The 13,092-nt window shown below is 39.6% G+C and overlaps 1 protein-coding gene across 24 annotated transcripts in view; it reads right to left on the minus strand.

The window, feature by feature from the left end:
* Positions 1-13,092, minus strand: part of DLGAP2 (DLG associated protein 2) — a 462,107-nt gene that overhangs the window by 286,261 nt on the left and 162,754 nt on the right. The gene's annotated exons all lie outside the window — the stretch shown is intronic.

The raw sequence follows: 13,092 nt of genomic DNA on the forward strand, positions 1-13,092 counted from the left end.
TTAGCATGCCTTCCAGGAGAATCTGCTCCAAGATTTTGCCAGGCACAGAGGTGAGACTGACTGGTCTGTAGTTTCCCAGGTCATCCATTTTCCCCTTCTTGAAAATGGGGTTATATTTCCTTTTTTCCACTCACTGGGAGCTTCACCTGACTCTCAAGATTTTTCAAATATGATGGCCAGCAGTTTAGCAACTTCATTTGCCAGCTCCTTCAGGACTCGCAGATGGATTTCATCAGGACCCATGGACTTGTGCACGTTCAGATTTTTAAGATGATCTCGAACCAATTCCTCTCCTACAGTGGGCCCAAGGTCTTCATTCTCACAGTCCCTGCGTCTGCCTTCTAAGACTTGGGTGGTGTGGTCAGAGCCTTTGCCAGTGAAGACCAAGGCAAAGAAGTCATTCAGAACCTCAGCCTTCTCCAAATCCTGTGTAGCCAGTTCTCCCAAGAGCTTCCTGAGGGGGCCTATGTTCTCCCTAGTCTATTTTTTATTCACCGACCCCTTCGGGGTAATTCTCACTTTACATCCTGGGCATGACGTGCTGTGGTATGGAATACCCCTTTGGCTACCTTGGGTCAGGTGTCTTGTCTCTGCTTCCTCCTGGCTTCCCCTCCTCCCTGGCAGAGTATGAGACTCAGAAAGCCCTTGGTCGACTAAACATTACTGAGCAACAACTAAAAGCATCGGTGTTATCAGGGCTGTTCACAGGCTGAAAGTCAAAAACACAGCACTGAACCAGCTACTAATAGGAAGAAAAAATGCTACTGCTGAACCCAGAACACTCAGTTAATACACAAAATCATTCTGTCTGCATTAAGTATGTATGCAGTAATAACAATGCAGAAGGGAGATCTCTAAAGTTATTAGTAAAAGGACATTTTAAAACAGGTTGCTAAATTTTCCCCAATAAGTTTATTGTTCAGCCAAAGCCTGGGTTTCCTGAATGTATGGTATGCACACAGACAAAAACCAGAATCACACTTCTAAAAATATTTAGGCATTGGAAAATCCATGGCCAGAACAAAACCAATCTGTCAAGTATGACTTGCCCTAGCAGCTGGTCAAACCCACTGGTGTTTGGAGTCCTTTCTCTATTCCAAACAATGAAAGTTCCTGCTATTCACCATCTTAACTCTAACAAAACAAAGCCCTAGAAAAACAGCAGCAAGGAATAAGCTGTCACAAGGAAAAGAATGAGTGAGATTTCTTCCTGTTTCAAAGAGCTATAATTTGACAAATGCATTCTAACGATACTCCCAGAAAAAAAAGAAAAAAAAAATCCATTGAGCAGGAGAAAAAAGACAACATGGACACAGGGATTTGCCTTTCATTGCTTCAGGACATAAGAAAGGTAGCTGTGAGGGTGCCCCCTGCACTGCACATAGTCGGAACGGAAGACTTGAGTAAAGAGCCCTGTCAGTCTGGCTTCCTTCAGGGCCACTACATTCATTTACACAGGAGACAACTCCTGAGACTCCATAATGTGCTAACAAGAATCATTTTTTCCCTGCTAGTGCAAGACCCGATGTCATTATTATCAACTGATCTCTCCATTCCTTTTAAAGGTGATAAACAGAAGCAAAGGGTAGATTTTTACAGCAAATTAAGTATTTCACTGAAAAATATTTTGAAAAATCATGAATATATATTTTTGAGTAAGCCAAATTTGTTAGGAACTTAATGAACTGCTTTTATATTAAAACTAGCATCATGGATTAGGTACTAACACAGCACATATCTGTAATAGAAAAAAACAAGATCATCTCTAATGACTGTGTCAGTTGTCTGAGGCCGTTTTGCAACATCTTTTAGAAAAAATGAATCCATCCTGTTCTAACAGTTTTCCACTGTCTGGATAATACATGACATGGATCTGAAAGCAGCTGGCTGAATCAGAATTCATGAGTGAATATACTCAAATTTGTTAAATATTAGTAAGAGAAAACATTTCTTTGGTCTTGCCTTTCAACTTTTTTCCCAGTTTTTCTCAAAGACAATAAGAGGTCAACAACAAAATAACCGTGTGAGAAAAAATCTCCAGGTGACATGCCACTTCTTAACAACTGATGAGATTTCTGATGAAATTACTTATGTCCTAAACTGATTGTTATATAGAAACATAGAAACATTCAGGTTGGAAAAGACCTGTAACAGCATCAAGTCCAGCCATTAACCTAGCACTGCCAAGTTCACCACTAAACCATGTCCATAAGTGCCACATCTACACATCTTTTAAATACCTCCAGGGATGGTGACTCTACCACTTCCCTAAGCAACCTGTTCCAATGCTTGACAATCCTTTGGTGAAGAAATCTTTCCTAATATCCAATCTAAACCTCCCCTGGTGTAACCTGAAGCTGTTTCTTCTTGATCTATCACTTTTTACTTGTGAAAAGAGGCTGACACATAATCTGTTTTACCAAGGAAAAAGCTAACAGTGATGTTGCATTATTTTAGTGAGCCATTCCATTGAAAATGCTATGTCTATGTTTTAAGTAATATCATAACAAATCTACAGTTCTGAAGTGACAAGTAAAAGGCAAATGTAGATAATTTAGGTTTGTCTTAACTGTGCTTCCCATATAATCTAAGTATAAATTGTTTCTTTGAACAACACCAACTGCACTTCTGCAGATGAGAATCCCCATTGATTTAAGTGGGAAGGAAGAAAGATCTATAATATGCTAAAGTTACAGCACTCAATTTACTGATACCAATTTTGTTCTCAGTTTAGACAACAATGTGGCTATTTGTCAACTGAGAAAGTTCTGCAAGACAACAATATCCACTTTTCACCAAAATACTGAGTTTCAAGTATCTTCCACAACATAATCAACAGATTATTTCCCAGTGCTTTATAGTAGGGACAACTGGAAAAAGGGTAATATAACCCCCATTTTCAAGAAGGGGAAAATGGATGATGCAGGGAACTACAGACCAGTCAGTCTCACCTCCATGCCTGGCAAAATCTTGCAGCAGGTTCTCCTGGAAGGCATGCTAAGGCACATGAAAAACAAGGTGCTTGGTGACAGCCAGCATGGCTTCACTAAGGGCAAATCCTGCCTGACCAATTTGGTGGCCTTCTATAATGGGGCTGTAGAACTGATGGACAGGGGTAGAGCTCTTGATGTCATTTACCTGAACTTGTGCAAAGCATTCAACACTGTCCCACACGACATCTTTGCTTCTAAATTGAAGAGACATCAATTTGATGTATGGACCACTTGGTGGATAAAGAACTGGCTGGATGGCCACACACAAAGAGTTGTGGTCAATGGCTCAATGTTCAACTGGAGACCAGTAACAAGTGGTGTCCCTCAGGGATCAGTGTTGGGACCGGTCTTGTTTAACATCTTTGTCGCTGACATGGACAGTGGGATTGAGTGTGCCCTCAGCAAGTTTGCCGATGAAACCAAGCTGTGTGGTTCGCTTGATACGCTGGAGGGAAGGAATGCCATCCAGAGGGACCTTGACACGCTTGTGAGGTGGGCTGATGCCAGCCTCATGAACTTTAACCATGACAAGTGCAAGGTCCTACACCCGAGTTGGTGCAATCCCAGACACAGCTACAGGCTGGGCAGAGAAGAGATTCAGAGTAGCCCTGTGGAGAAGGACTTGGGGGTGTTGGTCGATGAGAAAATGAGCACGAACCAGCTTCAGTGTGCGCTTGCAGCCCAGAAAGCCAACCGTATTCTGGGCTGCATCAAAAGGAGTGTGACCAGCAGGTTGAAGGAGGTGATCCTGCCCCTTTATTCTGCTCTCATGAGACCTCACCTCTGGTATTGTGTGCAGTTCTGGTGTCTTCGGCATAAAAAGGATATGGAATTGTTGGAACAAGTCCAGAGGAGGCCACGAGAATGATCAGGGGACTGGAGCACCTCCCGTATGAAGACAGGCTGAGAAAGTTGGGGCTATTCAGCCTGGAGAAGGCTGCGTGGAGACCTCCTAGCAGCCTTCCAGTATCTGAAGGGGGCCTATAGGGATGCTGGGGAGAGACTCTTCATTAGGGACTGTAGTAATAGGACAAGGGGTAACAGGTTCAAACTTAAACAGGGGAAGTTTAGATTGGATATAAGGAAGAAATTCTTTCCTGTGAGGGTGGTGAGGCACTGGAATGGGTTGTCCAGGGAGGTTGTGAATGCTCCATCCCTGTCAGTGTTCAAGGCCAGGTTGGACAGAGCCTTGGGTGGCATGGTTTAATGTGAGGTATCCCTGCTCATGGCATGGGGATTGGAACTAGATGATCTTAAGGTCCTTTCCAACCCTATCTATTCTATGATTCTATGATTTGCAGCCTCTAAAGCCTTCCTTACTTTTCTTTGAGAGCAAACTCATACCTATCATAATAGATCCATTTGCCATTGGGAATCAAAACATTCCTCCAATATTAAAAAAAATAAATAAAATCAGTCTCTACAAACATGCTTTTTTTTCAGATTGTTTAGACTTCTGAAAGAAGGTTTTTAGCATAATATTCTATTTTATCTCCTAACAAAATATGCATTTCTTTCTGATGTATTTCTTCCCTCCAAGATGAACACAGATGCGAAAGTATGATTCCATTTCCTAGATGCAAGGATATTGTTACCTTTTACTCCTTTTCACTCTGCCATATAATACCTGTATTGTTGTAAGCTGCCTTCAGAGTGATATGGAAGTTTATTCCTATTTTTACTGCATCTTTAATCCTCTTTTTACTTCTCATTTTGTATTAGTTTTTCTTAAACTCTATAATTTAGTTTTATATATTTGTTACTTTGGTAACAGCCTTGATGATACACCATTAATAAACAGTTAATATCTTAATTTTATATCTATATATTGCATTTCATTCCAAACAAGTACTTAAGTTAGTAATCTACTAATAAATGCAGTTCAAGTATTAAAATGTCATTATGCCTATGGCACAAAAAATAATGAATATAACAAAGAGTACCCTTCTATTTGGGGGGAAGGGGGGGGGAAATCAGTATTTTATTTATTATATTTTTTAAGTTCTCCAAGCTTCCAGCACCTTAGTTTTAAGGGTCTGATACTTACAGTATTGTAAGGTCAATTTTCTTTAGTGTTCATGTAGTTTTCTGATTATTAACACTGGGAATTTTATCCTGAATTCTAGACTCCTCTTGCACTCTCTGAAATTTGCTGTTTTCCTTCTGTGCTTCTGTCATTAAAGTACATGAGTGTTATTTGCTTACTAATGTTTCCAATTAGCAAAGCATTTCCTGAGCTTTCACAATCAATATTCTGTGATGGCAAAACCAGCTCCTGAAAAACTAAAAGGTTGAGACCACCACTTTTCAAATAAGTCATGAGAATGAGTAGAATATATATTCACCAGCTAGATTAACATTTTTAACACATATTGAAAACAATTTTGCTGCAACTGGCAAGGGAGCACTAAGCAAAGCTTAATTCCATTAGAGGGAGCCAATATGAATGTATAATAGGAATGTCTTGCATAACTAAGTTGATAGAACTCTTTGAAGATAATGCTGCAGTGAGAGATAAGAGAGTAAGGTGGACAGTATGCATTTTTCAGGAAGCATTTGATAAGGCTACATGTCAAAGATAATGGTTATTGTAAGGAAACCTGACACAAAATATAACAAATTTTAAAGAACTGGAAAGTGCATATTGCCTTTATTACACAAAAATTTTGTCGTGATAACCATAAACTATAAAACAAATGTAAGGCTATTACTAGCACAGACACCACAGTGGATGTATGAGAACACAAGAGCACCAGCACATGGAATTTAGTAGTGACGTTTTGCTACACTGAAAGATACGGGTACATACTTTCCGAAAGCTATAGTCAAGAAAGGCATCCTTTTCTGAACCATTATTGTGAACAAAAATGAATCAACCTTTTCAACTATATGCCAGTGCTCCTAAGAAAAATAATGTACATGGAGGTGTAACAATGAAGTTGTGCCTCCACTCTTTTTAATTGGAGGTAAGATGTCACTTGCCTATTGATACTTGTTATCTTCTCTTTTTTTGTTTGTTTGCCCCCTTTTGGAGAAGCTGAGCTAAGACTAATTAGAGATTATTGGGAAGTCATACCTAGCAGCGAAATTTACTGGAATAATCTTTCTATAAAAATTATAGAACCCTTTAAATGCCTTCGCATAAACTGCAAAAAGCATTATGAAAACATACCAGGGTGACAATTCCTGCAGTGCAGTAAGAGAGATTAGATGGTGTAAGTGTTCTCTGAGCTGTGAATGATGAGATTCATAGCTGGTCTATCTTCTTTGAAATCAAGTCCCCCTAATATCTGAAGCTCCACAACTGGTTAGCTCATATCTTCATATTTTCAGCTTACACTTTCCTTCAAGACTGATGAGTCTATCATTCTTTCAAAGCAAATACATGCAATCCTGCATAGTCAGTTCAGTATTCAGGAGGTGCCATCAACATTTTGTAATTATTGCTTGGATTGTAGCAATGCTGTTTAGGAGTGATAACTAATAAAAATGCAGTTTATTCATAACCATTAGAAAACCTAAACATGGCCTTTGTGCCTTTGATGAATATAGAAAAGTTAATAGTTATTCTTCACTTAAACTCATATGACAGGTTTTTACATCTAACCTCTGAAATTGTTTCATAATGAGCTCTCTATAATGACAGACTCCACTGATTTACTGTCTCAAGTATCCATTGACTGACTGAATCAATGATGATGAAGCAATTGTTTTCCCAGTAGCATCTATGCTTATACAGCATATGCAGTAATACATCTTTGGTTTGATTTTATTTAAAATCTTATTCTGAATTCTTTTGTCTACTTTCCATATGTCTATATTTTTACAAGAAATCTGGAAGCATTGAACCTAAGTGCTTATTTTATCTAGCAATCATATTAATCAGCCCTCTACTACATGCTTCCAATGTTTCCTGAATATACTGGGTTTGTGTCTACCACAGACATCTTTATTCGGAGTTGTTTTAAAGAATATTTTACAATAAAGTTACTTGAAAGCTATACCCTGTTGTGCCAATTATTCTACTCAAATGCTGATGAGATTGGAAGGAAAGATGATAAATGACAGAGTTAAAAAAGATTAACTAACGATTATGTTCCAGTGGCTTTTTTACTGCCTTTTTTGCACCAAAAATGAGTAAAAATTCTAAAGAGTAGACCAGCAAGGACATGCCTAAACTGCTGAGAGAGCACAAAATCATGTTCTGCTTTAACATGTACTTTATACAGTTTTGCTAGCTTTGACAGCTTTTACTGTTCTAGCAAGGTCCTGCCACATGACTGGTTTTGGGCTCTCATATTTGAAGCATCTGCTTTTTAGAAAAATATGCTAAAAAGCATTAGGAAAAAAAACCTCCAAGATGTTCAAGCTTCCCACTCTCACAGATAATTCCTATTCTTTCACAGCTAGAATGTTCCCTTCTTTTATTCCACTGACATTTTTATCTAGAGAAAGTCCACATATAAAGGAACCAGTGGGAAATGTTCACCTGAGAGGAAATTAGTTAAAAAATTTGAGTAAGTTGCAAGTTACTCCAGAATTTACAAAAGAAATTATAGTTGGTAAAAACGAGTCTTAGTATGATATGTCAGTCCTTGCTACCATGCTCTTGGGTCTTCAGCATGGGCTTTAGCATTTATTTTGACAAAAGAACATTTAACTTCCAGGCCTTTTGTATTTAATTTCATAGAATCATAGAACAGTTAGGGTTGGAAAGGACCTTAAGATCATCAAGTTCCAACCCCCCTGCCAAGGGCAGGGACACCTTGCTCTAAACCATATCGCCATTGGATATCGCCATATCGCCAGCTCCGTCATCCTGACTCCCACCCGTTACATATTTGTAAACACTGATGAGGTCACCCCTCAGTCTCCACTTCTCCAAGCTGAAGAGACCCAGCTCCTTCAGCCTCTCCTCATAAGGGAGGTGTTCCACTCCCTTAATCATCTTTGTGGCTCTGCACTGGACTCTTTCAAGCAGTTCCCTGTCCTTCTTGAACTGAGGGGCCCAGAACAGGAAATTCTACTTAAAAACTAGAAAAAACATTCATTGTGAGGTGGATCAAACACTGGAGTGTGTTGCCCAGAGTGGTTTTGGAGATGACATGTTTCGAGATACACAGAACCTGACTGACACAGTTTCAAGGGTAACCCACTCAGGACCCTGCTTTGATCAGGTAGGCTTTGACTGGAAAATCTCCAGGGATGCCTTTCAAACTCAACTATTTCTAAGATTCTATCAAATAATTCCACTTTAAAGCATCATCTGAACATGCATTCCCAGCATAAAAGCCCAAATCTTGATTGTGTTCCCACAAGAAAACTGAAAAGCTCAAAGACACCTTTGGCACTGGAGGTCAGTACAGTATTTCTTGCCTGATAATCTTGAACTTTGTGCTAATGTTTGTGCTGTGGTTGCATTCACAAGGCAGCTTTCTGTGGCAAATGCTGGCAAGGAAAGTCTTTTCCACTCAAGGCAATTTCCTTAAATAAAGATGGTAATAATATAGCAAGCTTATAGCCACAACCTATTTCCTTTTAAAGATGGTTATTAACTGAAGGTTCAGTCAACTGTTTCTTGGCTAATCCTTCTTTTACTGAATGCCACTGGGGAGTGAGGTAATTGGCCAGTGTTTCAAATAACTCATTTTTGTACATAAATTTAGAGATCACTGCATGGTCAGAAAGGTACTTCAGTCCTGCTTTATTATTCCATTTATAGAAGCATAAAATGATAATAGTACATAAGTTGTTTTCCCATCAAAATATTTTTCTCTTTCTTCGTTACACAGTTTACCTCTGCAGAAGGAATTTGCAGTTTCTTGTGGCCTACCTAAGCATGCTAAGCTACACTGAAGGGGAAGGCAACTATCGCAAAAGTTAACTTCCTCTTTATTCCAGGCAACCAATACTTCTTCACTGATTCAAACCAAGAGCAGATTCCTTCATCTATCCAAATCCAAGCATAGATGCCATAAGAGAATTAAGAAGCAGAACTCCTTTCAAATCCATCCCTTCCTTGCCCACAAGTTCAGCTTATAATGCCAATCACTTCCCTGCCTATTTATAGCTCATGAGAGCTCACAAGAGCCATGGGAAAAAGAGCACTGGAGTGCATCTTGAATGGCCATAAAAGTCAGGATGGATGTTCGTCATTAGTCGTTTAATATTGATAGGTACGTTAGTGTCACATCCACAGAAAATAACAGTATATTTCCCCAAAATCTGGAAGTCACTTTACAACTAAATGTTCAGCTCCTCTTGGATACATGAAAGCTGCTCTTTAGAACACTTGTTCTGCTGAGAAATTTGACAAAACTCCCCTCAAGTTTTGTGCTAAAGCTTCTTCCTTGACTTCAGAAATATTTATTCTGTAAAAATAAACATTATTTGTTTATAAGAGATAGTAAACAATTTTCAGTACTTCTTGCTTCCCCTTCAACTTACACTCTTTCAAGGAAAAAGTCTTATAGCCAGGAAGCAAACCAGACCCAGCAGTGGAATACATTGTGCCTATACACTGCCAGAACAGAGAACCACACATCAGATTTGCATTGAACTACACCTCTGAATGTGCAAGACCATGAAGAAAAATGTAGTGAAGATTGGACACTTTAATACACTTTCTTCAGAAATAAGAATTATATTAAAGTGACCATCTTATTTCCGTCTGTGTTCCCGGCAGTGATAAAAAGCAAGGGGATGAAGTTCACGCTGGGAACTTTGTGGGTTCCTAACATCTGCTGTGACTACAGAGCCGCACTTGCAGTTTCCTTGACCAGGAAGGACCTACTGGGGAAACAGGAAGGGCTGCCTGGGGAGACAGAGGCATTCCCTACAGGGATAGAAATGGTTGTGGAGAATAGAGGATCTTTTGGGACTTTTTGGCTGGGAAGAATATAGCAAGAAATTATGTTTTGCTTTTTCCAATTCACTCAGCATTCAAACCTTTCTACCTTTCATGAAGTGTAATCTACTATGCTTTATGCATAGCATCTTCTGACTGTCTGGATCAGTTTCTAAAAGGAAAGGTGTTTAGTCCTTTTCTCCACCATTGTGCACATCCATCTATTTTCTAACCCTAGTGAACCTGGAAGAATACACACTGTCTGGAAAGTGAAAAAATTAGGCATCTAGTGATACTTAACACAAGGATAGGTAATATAGTAATAGGGAGAAGATGCACTTCTGGCATGATCTAGGAAATGGACAGAATTTAGTATCATACATTGAGAAAACCTTTAGTATTTCCAGTTACCAGCAGAACTGTCGGCAAAACTCATGTCAAAGAGCCCGAAATTGCTCGAAACATTGTGTTACCATTCGATCTGACCCAGCTGCATCTGGTTGGATACTGGAGTGGGTGAACTGTTGAAGCATTGATAAGACTTGCCTTGTCCTAGTCAGAGACGGAGTCAGACAGGTATTGCCTATCTAGGTTGGGCAGCCAGAGGATTTAGCAAGGCTCATAGTAACAGGTTACTTCAGTTTGCCGTTACTTGGCTAGATTCTTTCTGCACATTTGTATAAATCCTCTAATAAGCAGCATCAGAGGCAGCTTTTTTTTCCCAAAGTGCTGCCATGCATGACGTTATTAATGCCAGCTTGAATTTCTTCATGACACTCTACGTTTAGCATCTGTTGTGAAGTGAAGATGATGCAACACACCTGGTAAATGATGTATCAATAACAACACATCAACTTGTTTGGGCTGCTGCAAGTAAATGAGTCATTTTCACATTTGGCTTTTTTAATGACCTGATTGTACCTCCACTTCTACCCTGTTGCATTAGCAATGAGCAAAATCATCCGACTTTAAGAAAATGTCCAAACCAGGTAACTCTCGACAGTGCTACAGAGAACCTATTTTAAACATTTTGTTTCTTCTAGTCCCATACTAAACAGTATCAACTTAAAAGGGATCCCTTCCTGTTCAAAATGTCCACACAAGGGAAAGAACAAAAACAAATGCCAGGTACTGGGAAGGATATCATTATGGTTTATTCTTCATTTGGATAATTTTGTCTGGTGATGGAGTTGTGACTAAATAGCCATTTAATTATTTATTTAAGACTCTGTTTAAAATACAGGTCGTGGTTTCTAGATATCTGAGGAAAATGCTTTCCATTAATCTATACAGAACAAAATAAAGACTGCTGGAATCATCAGCTGTCTAGTCTGTCCTGCACAATTTCTACCTTGTCCTTTATTTCTGTTGAGTCATCTTAAGGCTGAAAATCGCACAGGTGCCTTGGGATAGCAAATTCCTATTCGCCTTCATAGTCGTCCAAGGCCTTTTGGATGTCTGAAGAATTTCTGACATCAGAGTATCTGACTAATGTAGTGGCACCCCTGCCACCTTTGGGGGTCTGCAACTGCAGCTGCTACCTGCCTGCCTGCCTGCCTGCCTGCCTGGAGGGCTCTGTTCTCACCCTCCTTACTCTTGGGCTGCCTGCCAGCTCTCCCTGCCTACTCCTCACAGCTCTCATCCATCCTATGATTCCTCAGCCATCACCATTTTCTAGCTCCCCTCAGTCCTATGATTGCAGTCCACAATACAATTGTGGTTACTTTCCTCCTCTCCTACAAAAGGTAAAAGATGCACTTCTTATTATCTAACTCCATGCACAATTCAGAACATTTCTGAAGGTGGTGTCAATCTCTGTTCTCTAGTAGGTGGGACCAGGTCTGGTCCTATAGAGTCTGGTAGGACTTTCTGGCTTAACTTACTGGCTTTAGTGTCAGTTAGAGCAGAATTAGGCCATTTGATACTAAATTCTCAGGATGTACCTGAATAAAAATAGTACAAATACTGTGGAATTCCAGCTCTTCATCTATAATAGATTCAAGTGCACAGCTGCCATGCATATTTGTAACTGCTATGTGTAAAAATATTTAAACATACAGTTCAACTCTGAAAAAAAATTTAGAAAAGTTAAGGAAGGCTAAATGGTGACAGAAGTCAGGGGAGATGGTCTTTAGACAGACGTGTCTTTGGGAGGCAGCAAACCACTAACATTTTCATCTGAATCACTGAAGAAACATAGCATAGCTATACATTTTATGTACAGAGCAGGACAAGGATGACCAGACATATGGAGTGGAGGAGAATCTAAGTAGACCACAACTTTTCAGCCTATAACTAGACATCTTAAGGTGGTAATGATAAGCACAGATACACTATTCACTTTTCACAGTAAAACCACTTGAGGCAGTCTGTAAAATCCTCAAACAGGAGGCCTAAAACAAAGACAAGTGATTAATTTATAGAACCCATCTCTATAACGTTTTTGAAATTAATAATGTAAACAGGTTAGGAAACAAGACTGGATAACTTCATTGAACAACTGAGACATCACAAGCTTTTAAGCAAAGTACTACCTCCAGCCTGCAAGGACCAGACACAGCAGAAGCTCAACAAGGATCAGAGAGGAAGGCAGCAACACTTCTTGCAAACCCCCTCTCCTGTATTGTTCTTCACCACCAGCTACTGAGAGCTCTGGTCTTTGCCATTACAGCAGCTGTCACACACTTGCCCTACCTTGTTCCCAACCTTCAGAGAGAAAAGTGCTGCCAACAACCTGGTCCGTATGTGCACTAAGCACTAGATATATACTGGAGGGCACAGGAATATCTCTGCCTCCCCATTCTGCCCTGCTGATACAACTATGCAGAACCTCCTTATACCTGCCTCTACTTTTTCCAGATCTCTGTTCCCTTCCTTTCTAAATTCATCTGTGACAAAGTCTTTAGTACCACATGGTGTTACAACACAAGCAGTCATATTAATCAGCAATATTTTTATTCTGTTGTATCTCTGGCAGGCTCCTGGCAGTATAGCAGCAAACATCCCAGTAATAAATGAGCTTTTAAGTACACCAGACTTTACTATTCAGCTGCTGGCATGCTGTCTCTGATCAAAACTTAACTTATACCACCCCCATATAGGCAGTACACCAAGTAACAATAACAACAACAACACTAATAAACAATGTAAGTCACGGCTCTGATCTCAAGTTAAGAACCCACATCAACTATCTTCCTAACTATACCAAAATCTATTACTTCAGAGGCTCTTTTCTTAAGCTACACCAATCCA

This window comes from Neopsephotus bourkii, unplaced genomic scaffold (assembly GCF_033783945.1).
Source record: "Neopsephotus bourkii isolate Nb327-2 ecotype Australia unplaced genomic scaffold, CSIRO-AGI_Nbou_v1 NB_908, whole genome shotgun sequence".
NCBI lineage: Eukaryota > Metazoa > Chordata > Aves > Psittaciformes > Psittacidae > Neopsephotus > Neopsephotus bourkii.